Source organism: Halichoerus grypus, chromosome 6, assembly GCF_964656455.1.
Source record: "Halichoerus grypus chromosome 6, mHalGry1.hap1.1, whole genome shotgun sequence".
Classification (NCBI taxonomy): domain Eukaryota; kingdom Metazoa; phylum Chordata; class Mammalia; order Carnivora; family Phocidae; genus Halichoerus; species Halichoerus grypus.
This window is the reverse complement of record NC_135717.1, coordinates 33,284,535-33,299,164: the sequence shown is the minus strand read 5'-3', so window position 1 is coordinate 33,299,164 and position 14,630 is coordinate 33,284,535. Positions and strand designations below refer to the sequence as shown.

The following is a 14,630-nucleotide window of genomic DNA, read 5'->3' as shown; positions in this document are numbered from 1 at the left end:
GCTATTAAGTTTGGAAGGGGGAGGAACTGTTTAGGGAGGTGAATCAGGGAAGACTTCAAGGAGGCAACAACATCCAAACTGGTTCCTAAAGGAGGAACTTGTTTATTGGCTGGACAGCCAGAGAAAAGGTTTATTTTGGGGGGCGTGGCCAGTTTGAGGAGCTGAGACCAGGCTTACTCTTTGTAGATAGTATCAACTCTACTTCCCTTTTTCCTTCCTTCCAAGCTTCAAAAAAAAGTCCGGATTATCCAACTCAAATTTCTAGGCTGTTGAAATTCAGGTTTAATTCAACAACTGATTGTTCTTTTTCAAAACATTGGAGGGGAAAAAACCATTCAAGGAAAAATCATGGAAGCTCATAGCAAGAAGTTACCTTAAGCAAACTTCTCTCTCTGTGTGGCATCCCCAGCAAGTGAGAAGCCAATGTAACAGCTACCAGCCATTCATTGTGCTGAGAGGCTGGGTCTGTGTGCGTGTGTACGTGCGTGTGTGTGTTTCTGAACTGTTTCTGCTTCCATCAGACTGTTTCTTAGGGTTTGGTACTATCTCGCTGAAGGTGTCTCTTTTGTTCTAGCATGTCACATTGTCACCACGCTTGACTCTTCAGCACACTCAACATTCACCTGTCCACCCACTCATCAATGTTCCTTAAGTCTGTCTTCCAGGCTTGGCACTGGATGCTGATGGCCACACTCTGATGGACAGCAAACAGAGTTTGCCCTTAGGGAGCCCATGGTCTAGTGCAAGGGTCAGCACCCTTTTTCTGCAATGGGCCAGATAATATATACTTTAGGTCTCGCGGTCTTGGTCACCACCATTTAATTCTGTTGCGGTCCAAGCTCTCCCGACGTCCAAGCCCTTGTACATCCTTTTCCTGCACTGAGAAGCCTCTGGTTTCCATCTTGTGATTTAGTGGCCAAAGCATAAATGCTGTGAAAGTTGAACCTGTAGAGACCCACACGGCACTGCTTTCTACAGCACTAAGTGAAGTTCCCGATTCAGCTCTTCGAGGACTGATGGCCCCTCGTGAGAATGGGACGTGCCTGAGAAACGTTTCCAGAATGGGCTTCTCAGAACAATGCTCCTTTAAAAAGCAGCTCCAGCCCTGGCTTGATGTCCGTGTGCAGCAAGGTCTATCCATCCATACAGTAAGGACTGGGGTCCTCTTGGCCACATCCCCAGTCCTTACTCTGAGATGGAGGAACGCTGTATGCTCAGGGTCTGTTCTGAGATTTTGGCTTCCTGATGCCTGTGTGACGCTGGGTGAGTTACTTGACTGCTCTGAGCTACAACATCCTATCAGACAAGCGAATAGAATGACAATACTTGTAGCTTCTGGTTTTCACATCTCCATTTTTGGGACAAACCGTCCTCTGGGGGCATTTACCTGGAAGCCCACATGCTGCTTTTTCCGTGTGGGTTTGGGTTTTTGTACATCAGCTGATGCAAGGCCATCCTAATATGTGTGTGATGATGTCTCTGGGCAAACAGCTCCTCTCCAGGAGGGTCTCCACCTTTGTCTGTGCAGCAGTGTTTGTGCCAAGGACTTTAATATTTTATTGCATTTTTGCAATTACTGTATAAAACCAAGCAGAAAGAAGTGCTGATCCTACTGGTAAAGGGGCACAACTCTCATAAACTAAATGCAACTGAGCCAAAGAAAGAAAGAAAAAAAAGAGACAAAATCACAAGCCACCAGCACAGCAAATCTTTACCTTTAGCTGGAAGATCTCTGGGCTCAGCTTGCTGTCTGTCACTCAGTTGTGAAAGACAAGTATAAAACGGAAGAACAAGGGTGAAGATGCCAGAACTCTATGGTCGAAGGCGGCATCAGAAAAATGAGGTGTAATTGAAGCTTGCGTACAGAGTTGATCTTTCCCTCCCCCGATAGGAACTGACTGTTCAATTTTTATACACGTTTGCAGCCGGGCATTGTGATTGCTCTTCAGGTAGAGGCCCCCCACCACAGTGCACAGTATGTAGGGGTGCCCCCCCAGCTGATGGTGGTCATCCCCATCCTCATCCTCCTTATGCTTTCCTCAAAAGATTCAGGGTGAACTGAGTATGGACCAAAAGCATCAGAACATCAGCCATCATTTAGGTAATTCAGACACTAATGATGATTTCCCTGATGAGTGTCCCCTCAGCTTCTGCTTGGACTCCCCCAGTCTTGGGGAGCTCCTTGCCTGCTCTGCCGAGTGTACCTACTTTAGATGTGGTTGAGCGTACCTACTTTGTGTCAGCATAGGTTTCTGGGACAATTACCTACTCGTGGGTTTTATGCTCTTTATGGAGCCATGGAATCAGTGAGATCTCTTTTTACACAGGAGGACACCCACACAGACTACCCATGCCTTAAAGACGCCTTCTTTCATTCACCCCCAAACCTTTCCTGAGCACCTACTTCAGGCTGGCCTCTTGGCTCAATTTTGGAGAAGCTCCAGGGTCCATAGAGGAGACAGACAATGGCAATCTGGAATGGTAATTGCAGGGCAATTTCAATCTGGAAAGGTAGGGCAGCACCATAGAAAGCCCCCAAAAGGTGCCAAGCCCAGCCGGGGGGGGGGGTGGTGGTTATAGAAAGCTTCCTGGAGGAAGGGACATCTGAGCTGAGTTTCAGGGGATGGGTGGGAGGTGGGGATGGGGAAGAGGAAGGCCTTTCAGATGGCACAGAGAGTATGTACAAACAGATATGGAGCTCACAGACTGGCGGCTATGGGTACATATGCAGGTTCAGAGTGTGTGTGTGTGTGTGTGTGCGCACGCGCGCGCGTGTGTGTGTGTAGGGTGGAGGGTGCTTGAGGATGGAGCCAGTGAGGTTGAAAGGTCTAGGAGAAACCTCAGCCCGGCTCCTTGACCCCTGGAAACTTCAGTCGCCTTGCTCATAAGGTGGGGACCACAACAAAAGCAAACATTTATAGGCAGTTGCGTGTGGCAGACACTGTTCTAAGCATTTTACAAGGGTTACTCACTGAGGGGGCGCCTGGGTGGCTCAGTTGGTTAAGCGTCTGCCTTCGGCTCGGATCGTGATCTCAGGGTCCAGGGATCGAGTCCTGCTTTGGGCTCCTTTCTCGGCACGGAGCCTGCTTCTCCCTCTCCCTCTGCCTCTGCTCGTGCTCTGCGTTTCTCTATCTCTCTCTTGAATAAATAAATAAAACCTTAAAAAAAAGAAAAAAAAAGAGTTACTCACTGAATCTTTACAACAACTCTGTGAGTTCGGTACTATTATTATTCCCCTTTTATAGATGAGAAGACAGAGGCACGGAGAGACCCAAAGCCTTTCATCTGGTAAGTGGCAGGGCTGGAAGCCACTAGAACCTCTCTGCTAGAGTTGACGTGAAGACCGGAAGAGCTAACAGGAGCAGAGTCCTTGTAAGTGACAACTGTCATAGTTGCAAGCATGACATACGGAACAACGTCATCAAGGATAGAGCAGTCCCCAGAGTTAAGCAAATTCTCTCCATCCGAGGGAACCCATGGAAGGCCCACGTCAAGCTGACTCATTAATACCAGACAATAGAAAATGACAGGTTGGGGCTTGGATGAAAAGATTGGAAGAGCCATTGATTAGAAGCCAGACTTGTTTCTTTCTTCCCCAGTGGACTGACCGGCTTCTGAGGGCTCTTCCTGTGGAGCTGGAGAGCTAACTGAGCTGTCAGGCATGTTCGCTTCATTGGTCATCATCGTGAAGGTGGGGAGGACACCTGATACACCATGGAGCTCCTTTTGCCCGGTCCCTCGGCTGCAACTCCAGCAAAGCATTGCAAGGTAGGAAGAGAATTCTCACCAGGAACCAAGTTTGTCTGCACCTTGACCTTGCACTTCCCAGCCTCCAGAACAGTGAGACATAAATGTCTTTATTTAAGCCACATGCTCCATGGTGTTTAGTTATAGCAGCCCAAGCTAAGACAGGGCACGTCCCCAATAAGAATCTTGCGATAGCTCACTCTTTTGGGGAGCTCCTGGACCAGGCTTCTCCCCTCTCCCTTCACCCCTAACTCACTCTCCTGAGTGAGGAAAAGAGAAGATTTTGGAAAAGAGAGGATTCTGCCTTAAGACCGTGACATGAAAGTCCTGCCTGAGTTTCCAGCCTGCTGGCCTGCCCTGCACAGTAAAGATGAGTCTCTCCCAACTGCCACCCATTTGCTGCCTTTGTATCTCTTTGCTCGATCACTTTGTTTAATATTCCCGGCTTGAGAGGTTGACAGACCAGAGTTGAGTCAAGCGCCCACCCCTAGGAGTGACACTGGATCAACAGCCTCAGAAAGGCTGCGTAGATTTGCAGAGGGAGAATTCCCCAAAGGAAGTGGAATTCTCCTATAAATGAGGTGGGGAAACTGGCTGAACTAGGATAACACATCACCCAGACCTTTTTTTTTTTTATTTGAGAGAGGGAGAGAGTGCACAAGCAGGGGGAGTGGAGAGGGAGAAGCAGGCTCCCCACCCAGCAGGGAGCCCGATGCAGGGCTTGATCCCAGGAGTCCGGGATCATGACCTGAGCCGAAGGCAGACGCTTAACCGACTGAGCCACCCAGGTGTTCCCTCCCAGACCTTTTTGACCTCTCTGCTGAAGAATTAATTATTCCTTCTTCTGGTCTTTACCTTGTACATATAAAGGATTAATACTGTGCATATGATTTCACTGACCATATTGAATTATGGTTCTTTATGTACTTTGCTTTCGCACTTGGCTATGTATCTTTGTGAATTGGATTCCGAACGCAGTGCCTAGCATGCAGTAGGTGCTCAGAATTGCTTGTGGCATTGAAAGAATGCACGGTAAAATGAAAATTCAAGACCTGGCTGTTTCAAGGTCCACCTTTAAATATGGGCTTTTCTTAACAGCAAAGTCGTTTTGACTTTGAGACGGCAGCTTTTCCATTTCTTTGTTTTTTTCAGGAGGCTTTGGGTCTTGAAACGTCTATAAGGAGAATTTGGGTTTAACAAAATCGATTTGCTGAAAGGTTATAATGATTATAACCAGATATATCATCCCTCGCAAAAGATGATGCCTGAGGACAGAAGAAGAAATTAGGCCTTGTTCATATTACAGATTTAAGGGAAATTTAAAGGAGATTTAAAGGAAAAAGGATCATTTTGGATAAAATATGTAATAATGAGGCATAAAAAGTGATAGAATATAAATGCAAAGAAGTCTGGGTTTATGTTATGCTTGGAGTAAAAAGGAAAAGAAAGAAAAAAGGAAAACCTAAGATTAAGTCTGTAAATGGATAGAGCACTTGCTTGAAAATATCTTCTCTCTCTCCCAACAGCTCCTGACATATACTATGTGGCAGATACTAAGTCAAGCACTTATACACACGATCACCTTTAATCCTGACAAATCCTGTTTTACAAGTGAGGATACTCATGTTCAGCATAGTTAGGTGATCGGCCCCAAGGTCATGGAGCTAGGAAGCAGCGGAGGCAGGATTCGAACCCAGGTCTTCATGATGTCAAAGCCATCAGCCTAAGGATAGAGCACAGGCATCACTTCCCCAAAGGGAGCCCAGCGTGCTGACCCCACAAACAGCCCCAGCTGTTGGCCCTGGCCTCTTTCAATCCAGGGTCAGGACTGGACCCGGGTTCCTGCGAGAGCTGAACTTTCCTGTTGAGGTTGAGGGATCCACTGGAAAATTCTTGGTGGGATTTGCAGGTGAAACGGTTTAGCTCCGAGGACAAATCCTGTAGGAGAAAATCTACTCCTAGTAGAGGGAGGATTTCTCTCTGCCTGCCTGGGGTTGATGACGGTGAGTGTGTGTATGCACGCAAGTGAGTGTGTTTGCATGTGTGTGTAAACCCATGTGCGCTTGCACAAGAGGGCGAGCATGTCTCTCTGGGAATATCTATGTGTCTCCACGTGTATACTTTTGTGTGTGTCTTAGTGTTGTACATTCCAGGATCATTTATGCCCATGTATGTGTGTGTGTGTGTGTGTGTGTGTGTGTGTATGTGTGTAGAAAGACTTAACAACGAGGAAATGTGTATATAGATACCTCTGACTTCCTACCAACCTGTTAAACAGGTGCTGGAGAGTGTCTGTTTATTGGAATTGCTCTCCTCTGCTCTGCAATTTCACTTTCCATTTGATCAAATGGGTTTTGTTTATCTTCCATAAATCTCGCTTTGGCGACTCCAGCCCTGCTGATTCCCACATCTCTCGTGGCTCTCAACATTGGAGTGTCTTTTATGAGGTTTAATATTCTGCCCCAGCCTTCATGGGGTGCTCATTTCCTTTCGGGCTGTTTTGTTGGCCTGGACATGGAGGAGTCTGGCTTCCATAGCTGATGTCCGGACCTGTCCTATTACCTCTCCTGAAATATAGAGATGACTTTGGGCTTTGGCAGATTCAGCATCATCATATGCAGCATGATATGAAGCAAAGATATGGGTTTTGAATTAAATGAAGCTATTTTCAATTCTGGCTCTGGAACTTACACATGAGTGACTTTGGGCAAGTTCTTTTTGTTTCCTTCCTGCAGTGAAACCTCTCATAAGAAAGAGAATTATAATTTCTTAGTTGCAAGGATCAAAATAATATATTCAAAACACTGTTTACTTAGTAAGTGTGTCAGACAGATATTGCTAGGCGACAAACCATCTCAAAACTTAGTGGCTTCCAAAACCACAAACATTTGTTTTTGCTCCCGATTCTGTGTGCTGGCAAGCTGCTGGTGGTGGTGGGGTGCCGGGCAGTCCTCCTCCTCCCAGGGGAGCTCTCTCACATGTCTGTGATCCACTGAGCATCTGCTTGGTGGCTTTTTCTGGGGATTGGCTTGCTGGTGGCTGAGGTGGTCTCTGGATTCCCTTCTGCATGGTCTCAGCCTCCAGAGGGCTCACCTGAGTGTGAGGCAAGGGCCCAAGACAGGCAGTCGAAACCTGCAAATCCTCTTGGCCTCTGCTCGGATCCACTGCACTCTATTGGCAGATCAGGCATACGGCCAGGGAACTAAGGGGAAAGAGACTCTACCCCTTGATGGGAGAAGCCGCAAAATCACGTTGGAAAGTTCTGGAAGCAGGGAGGCCATTAATTTGGGCAATCAATGCAATCCACCCACTGTCATGGGCACTCAGTGGTGAACTGCCTGGAAGTGAGGAGGCATTTCATGAATATGAATTAATGGCACTTAGGGTAACCTGTATAAATGCGAATGTGTATGTGGTCTAGTCTCAGCACAGATTTGCTTTCGGAGAAATGGTGTTAAGGGAATTTCTGGAAGAAACTTTAATCGAGAGAAATAAAATTCTTTCCTTGGTCTTTAAAAATCTTCGGGGTGCCTCGTGGGCTCAGTCGGTTAAGCAGCGGGTTCTTGATTTCGGCTCAGGTCATGATTTCAGGATCGAACCCCAAGTTGGGCTCCATGCTCTGTGGGCAGTCTGCTTGAGATTCTTTCTCTCCCTCTCCCTTTGCCCCTCCCCCTGCTCTCTCTCTCAAATAAATAAACAAATCTTTAAAAAGCTACATATAGAAGAATTAAACTGGACCATTCCTTTACACCATACACAAAGACAAACTCAAAATGGATGAAAGATCTTAATGTGAGACAGGAATCCATCAAAATTCTAGAGGAGAACATAGGCAGTAACCTCTTCGACATCGGCCACAGTAACTTCTTTCAAGACACGTCTCCAAAGGCAAGGGAAACAAAAGCAAAAATGAACTTTAGGGACTTCATCGAGATAAAAAGGTTCTGCACAGCAAAGGAAACAGTCAACAAAACTAAGAGGCAACCCACGGAATGGGGGGAAGATATTTGCAAATGACATTACAGATAAAGGGTTGGTATCCAAAATTTATAGAGAACTTCTCAAACTCAACACTCAAAAAACAAATAACCCAGTCAAAAAATGGGCAGCAGACAGGAACAGACAATTCTCCAAAGAAGATATACAAAGGGCTAACAGATACATGAAAAAATGCTCCACATCACTAGCCATCAGGGAAATACAAATCAAAACCACAATGAGATACCACCTTACACCAATTAGAATGGCAAAAATTAACAAATCAGGAAACAACAAATGTTGGCAAGGATGTGGAGAAAGGGGAACCCTCCTACACTGCTGGTGGGAATGCAAGCTGGTGCAGCCACTCTGGAAAACAGTATGGAGGTTCCTCAAGATGTTAAAAATAGAGCTACCCTATGACCCAGCAATTGCACTACTAGGTATTTACCCCAAAGATACAGATGTAGTGAAAATAAGGGGCACATGCACCCCAACATTCATAGCAGCCATGTCCACAATAGCCAAACTGTGGGAGGAGCCGAGATGCCCTTCAATGGATGAATGGATAAAGAAGATGTGGTCCATATATAAAATGGAATATTACTCGGCCATCAGAAAGGATGAATACCCACCAGTTGCATCAACATGGATGGAACTGCAGGGGATTACGCTAAGTGAAGTAAGTCAACCACAGAATGACAATTATATGGTTTCACTCATATGTGGAACATAAGCAATAGCATGGAGGACCATAGGGGAAGGGAGGGAAATCTGAAGGGGGAGAAATCATAGAAGGAGACAAACCACGGGAGACTGTGGACCCCGGGGAAACAAACTGAGGGTTTCAGAGGGGAGGGGGGTGGAAGGAGGGGTAACAGGGTGATGGGTATTAAGGAGGGCACGTGCTGTGATGAGCACTGGGTGCTATACATAACTAATGAATCACTGAACACTACATCAAAAACTAATGATGTACTATACTGTGGCTAACTGAACATAAAAAAAAAGAAATCTGCATGAGCACATCTCTCAAATCTCCGTCTAAAACTCTGCACTGGCGTCTGGGAACCCACCACATCCTCTCTCCTTCCCTGTTCTTAATTTCTGAAACCCTGACGCACAGCCCTGACATACAGCCCAGACTTGGTCCTCTCCACTCTTGTCTCTGTCTTTGTTCTTTCCCTTGTAGATCAACTCTACCTTTCTGACTTTTTAAGCTTTCCTTCCACTCTGCCCTTTGAACACATGAATAAAGTAGCATCCAAGAGCCGACCCTGGAGGAAAGAACTCACTCTCCATAAAAGGTCCATAGGGAGGGAGCAGGGAAGAGAAAGGAGGTTGCAAATACTTAGAATAATTTCATACTGTGTTTTATTTCTGCCACTGAAGTATTGTTCTATTGGAAACATCCTTATACTCCCTGCTCCAAGCTCTTTCTCCAGCTTCTTCTCTCCTTCCAGCTTGATTGTTTTAGTCTACAGAAGAGTCAGTTGGCAGGTCAGTCTCCTGGGAGCTAACATCAGGTGCATCAGGTGCATCAGGCACTTGGGGGGGTGGGCGGGGAGGAGAAGCATTCCTTCCCCAGAATGGTCAAAGAGGAGGATGGGAGAGGTGACACCTCCAGGTGGTAGGCTGCTCACGGGGGTCCATTTCCTCCTTCCAGAAGGAGTCTTCCTTCTCCATCAGGTGGGAGCCCCAGAGCTGTTGAGCCCCTGAGACATTAAGGCATCCCATGGAGCGTGAAAGATTACCCCTGAATCTCTCCCCAACATTGTCCCACCTCATCCTCTCCCAGTCCCTGCTCTGCACTGGTTTTGCTGACCTTTCCCATCTGCTCCAGACATTCGTGGCCTTTCAACTTCCATTTCCCACTGTCCTGCTGCACCCCCACATTTGGCTTGATTCTTCCCTTCCCACTTGGTAGGCATTGAGATGCCCCCTGGTATCTCGCTTTTTCAGAATGGCGAGCAGAAAAATGTACTTGGTGCCCACTCGCTCCGGGCCCTGGGCTACACACTTGGTTTGCATTATTAATCTTTATCTTCCTGCAGCTCTGTGAAGGAGGCACCTTCCCCACTCCCGTGGCAGAGGCAAGGGGACGTGAAGTCGCCTGCCCCAGGTCACCGAGCTAGCCCAGCTGGGATTCAAACCCCAGTCTGCCTGACTTTAAAGTCCACGCAGGAGGAACTGTGAGAAACTGTGTCTGCTACCGAAGGTGACCAACTCATCCCGATTTTCTGCGGGACTTTCCTGGTTTTTCAATGGAAGGCTCTGCATCCTAGGAAATCCCTCTGTCTTGGGTAAAGTGGGGTGGTTCGTTATTCTACCCCAGCCTGAGCCTTCTTGCCTCAGGCAGGCCCGGTCCCGCATTGGACACCCCTCCTGCTTCCGCAGTCCCGATTGGAAGAGGAGGTTCCCGTGTCCTGCTGTGTCTCCTGCTTCCCCTCCAATTCCAGACACCTGTCTTACACCTTGCTGCTAGTTTCCTGCATGTGCAGTTTTCTGGACTGTCAACATCTGGCTTGTTCCGCTTTGGAAAGGCACACGGCACTGTAGGCTGCCTCCACTGGGATTCCCTGTCCCCACCCCCTTAGTAGAGGCCTCCTTGAGCTCCCTAGTGATGAAACAAAGTCAGAATCCCATCTGGTTTGCAGAATCCTTGGAAACTTGCTGTTTTCTCGATGCCCTCCCAGTAGCACTGGGGGGGGGGGGGTGGGTGACATCTGTGACATCTTCCGTAAATCCCTCACACCACCTTCCAACCCAAACATCCCGATAAGCCACAGATATTAACAGGAAAGAGTGGAAAAGACAAATACCCAAAGGACCTCCCCACCGCCGCCCAATCAAACCTGTTTGCTCTTAAGGATCTTACCTTCTTTTTATACATTCCTAGATTCTTAAAATAGAACGCTGCTGACAACCATCACTCAAACGCCCAGGCGAATCAAGGATTACAAAGCTCGAGGCTCGGCAGACACTGCTCCGAACATGGTTCTCCCCCACAGGCAGCATGGAGAGCTGCCTAGTGCACACGGAGCATGCCAAGAAAGAGAAAAAGGGACGTCACATGTCCCCGAGCGCTGACTTAGCCAGTGCAAAAGCACAAAAGGACAGATCTATCAGAAATGCAAAGCCAGGCAATACCGCGGCAGGGAGGCCACGGAATGTGTACTGTTCCAAATGAGAGGCTCCCCTTTCCAGCTTCTGCAAGCTTGACCTCCATGGGATTTTGAAGATGCCCAGCAGAGCATCGGTGGGGGAAGGAGCCCTGCCCCGTGCATCAACCACGGCCATGACTTTTCTGTACATGATGTTCGTAACAAAGACATCCGAGGGAACAGGTGCAGCGACCAAAACCAAACCTGACACAGGCACTCAGATGGCTCAGGGTTGAATAGTAAACAAAACCCTCCATGCCCCATGTTGCAGGAGGTTGATGAGCATTTGTGATATACAACTCAAGTCAAATCAATATTCACCCGGAGAAACAACTTAGGAATGAGCAGTTCCATACTTAGCCAACCATGCCAAGGTCTCCAAGGAGGTAAAAAAAATGAAAGATTTCCTCAGTCCTCTGTGCATGCATGCCCCAAAGAACATCTAACAGCTCCCCAAGGTTAACTTGGAATAAAAAAGATCTTTGGCAATTGTGATGTGGTGAGAATTTCCATTAGATAAAGTTAATGGGATTTGTAAAGTACTTTTTGGTCACGATGAGGTCCGTGCTGGGAAAATAATGGAAATAAAACCCCAGCTCACTCACTCGGCAGGTTGGGTGAGTTGAGGGAAAGATGGGGTTAGCGTGTGCCTCCTGTCCTACACTGAGAATCAGAGTCATGGTTTCCGGGTGGGTGGGAGGTTGGAGGTTGGCAACCTTGTTTGTCTCCCAACAAGGCTGCCCATCACAAGTCCTTTGGAAGATTTAAAAAATGCATTCTTGGAAATCCCCACAGACGCCCTGAGTCAAGGTCTTTGGGGTTGAGGCCCAGCAATCAGTACATAAAAAAATTACTATGTCAAAAGAGTTCTTACCTGGGGAGTGTGTGTGTGTGTGGATTATGTGTACTGCATGGTATATTTCAATTTAAGTAAACAATCCAGGTGATTCCGTAGCAGAAGCAGGTCTTTGAAAAAACAGGGCTAGTCTCTTTTACCAATAAGGAAACTAAGGCCCCAAGAGAAAGGGACTTGCTTAATACCCCTGTCACAAAACCATAACTACAGGCTTGGATCTCAACTCAAAGTGAAGGCCTTCTCCCGTAGGCCAGGCCACAGCTCATGTAGTAGCTCCGAAAACTTCTGGAAACTTATGCCACTCCCCACAAAGGCCCCGAAACACATCCAAGGAGAAACTGGCTTATTTGGCAGAATATAATGGTGTTACCAACTCTGAGAGCCTTTCTACTGGATCATTCCCCAGGAGCCCCCAAATGCAGAGATACGACCTCTTCCTCCCACTGAGTGCTCTCCATGGGCAACTGGACAAAGCATAGTTCTGCAGCGGCGGATGGATTAGCATGTAACATTTATTGAGCATTTACTGCCTGACAGACACTTTTCCATCCCCTTAAGTATCCTGAGGATTAGGAATTGTGAACACTATTTCACAAGCAAAGAGGCTCATTTTACAAAACTTACAAAACAGAGGATCAGAGAGGTAGAGAACCTCACCCAAGATCACACAGCTCAAAGATTTATGGGATCATTATGTTGTACATCTGACGTTAATGTAATGTTATATATTAATGATATCTCTTGAAAACTAAAGAACCTATTAAAAAAAAAAACAAACCCACCCAACACTACCAAAGATTCGAGTCCAGGTCCTGTGGCTTCCTTGCTTATATGGGGCCCCTCCTAACTCTGTCATCACACTCAAAGGATTCCAGTGACTCTCATGTAGTTTAGAAGCCAACTCGCTCTATGGGTTAAAAAAAAAAAAAATCTCTGAGTCTCTTTTTTCAGGTGAAAGTAAGCTCCAGAGATGTTATTTAATACTTTTTAAAACCTGCAAATGTATCGAGGCAAGAAGGGAATTAGGACCATGCAGAGTGACCTCTTTCCAGTGGGTCTCAAAGAACTTTGAAGTCAGAGAATTCTCGATAATGAGCAGGCCTTGGTGAGGTCGGCGTCCGCGTTAATGACGTTTTTCATGCTCACGACATTTTTCGAGTACCGGGGGTCAAGTTCAGGCATTTGTAATTGATTGATAGAAGACATGTGTGCACAGCCACGTGGGAAATCTGTGCATATTATCAAATAATGATGTAGAGTATAATTAAGGTTGAGCTATTAAGCCCTAATTAATTAAGCTGTCAGATTTTAATCAAGGAATTGATTGTTTCTGTAAAGAGCATGGATGGTTCTGCATCCTTGCAGAGGTCTGGAACACTGATTTGCAAAGATGAACACATTAAAGGGCCACTCCAAGAGGCAGCGAGCTTCTGTGCTTCCCAGCGTGCGGACCCAACAACTCTGATTCTTCCAGAAAGCCAAAGAGGCATGTGGGCTCTCTTGGCTGAAATCTGGCTTTCCTACTTACTGGCTATGAGAAATTGAACACACGTTTTCATTCCACAGAGCCTCAGCTTTCCCATCGGCTCAGTGGGAGCCACGCCACCCCCGCCACCCCCTTGCAGAGAATGAAATGCTGGAAGAGCTACACTGTATCGAGCATCTCCTGTCTGCCAAGCGTCAGCGCGCTCATCCATGCATTTGATCCTCGTGTAATCCTGAGACGGTGCTGCGCAACAAACTTTCCACACTGATGAAAGTATTCTATATATCTGTGCTGTCCAATACGGTAGCCACTAGCCACATGTGGCCACCGAGCACTTAAAATGTGGCTCATGCAACTGAAGGACACAACTTGAAATTTTCTTTAATTTTAGTGGATTAACGTTTAAGAACATCCACATCTGGCCGGAGGCTGCTGTATTAGCACGGCTCTGATGATGGGGGCCCCTGTCCTCATTTGCCAGACGAAGGCTAAGAGAAGCCATGGGACTTGCCTATAGTCCTACAGCTTGTAAATGGCGGAGCTGGGATTTGAACACCAGCGAGGTGGCTCCTCACCACCGCACGATACCCAGTGAGAGCTCTTCAGGAGGTCAGGGCTTATAGGCGCAGGGGTCGAAGCACGCCTTCATGGCCCTGTGTTGATGTCCTGAGCCTCCCCCCTGCTAGCCCCAGTGCTCTGGCCCTTCAGAAGGGCTAAGGGACCCAGCAGAGGCCAGGCCACCAACCTCGTCCGCCCTGGGTAAGTCCTCTGTGTACAGTCAGGAGCGGGAATGGACGTGGGCAGCAGGCTGGCTGCCAGGGTGGAGATGAACTGCATGGGCGGAATGTGCTTCTTGGCTGGGGTGATCCCATGCTTTGGCTTTCGGTTGCTGGGGGAGGGAGCCGGTGTCCAGTGAATGTTGGGTGTGTGCCAGATGCCACATGGGTCTTGTCCACGGGTGATCTCATGGAACGCCGTATGGCAGGTACCCCAGAGATGAGACAACCAAAGCTCTAAGAGGCTCAATGACTTCCCCAAGGTCACACCACGTGGAAGGGCCAACGTAGGGGGTCTGAAGGCAGGCATTTGGCTTTGTAATATTTTAAGTCTTCACCTGCTTTATTCTTTTTCGCTGAACTTTTCCTCTTGGCTGCCTGTCGCTATCAGCTTAGGTCTAGCTTAGGGTGGGATAGGCCTTTGGGGTCCATCTCCATAGGCAGGAAAGCAACAGAGGAAATGGGGTTATGTTGAATTTGGTCGTGGGAGCTGTGAGCAGGGCAGAAGGGAGGTGGGAGCTGAGGAGGAATATGAGTGATAGGGGAGAACACCAAAGGCAGTCATTATTACAATAATAATGATAATTATGCTGATTCTCCAGCCCTCTCCCTGGAAACCTGTG

General features: G+C 47.4%; 2 long non-coding RNA genes across 3 annotated transcripts in view; one reads left to right on the top strand and one right to left on the bottom strand.

Moving 5' to 3' along the window:
* LOC118521826 (uncharacterized) overlaps positions 1–10,731 on the bottom strand; it is a 30,619-nt gene extending 19,888 nt beyond the window's left edge. For both annotated transcript variants that reach the window (XR_013448913.1, XR_013448914.1), the window contains exons 1-2: positions 10,604–10,731; positions 2,973–3,158 (exon numbers count right to left, since the gene is read on the bottom strand). This is a non-coding gene — a long non-coding RNA (uncharacterized LOC118521826). The remainder of the gene's footprint in view (positions 1–2,972; positions 3,159–10,603) is intronic.
* On the top strand, positions 2,333–11,377 carry LOC118521818 (uncharacterized). Its single transcript, XR_004910321.2, has 4 exons — positions 2,333–2,481; positions 3,246–3,288; positions 3,600–3,768; positions 9,780–11,377. It is a non-coding gene; the product is annotated as an uncharacterized LOC118521818 (long non-coding RNA).
* The last annotated feature ends 3,253 nt before the right edge of the window (positions 11,378–14,630 follow it).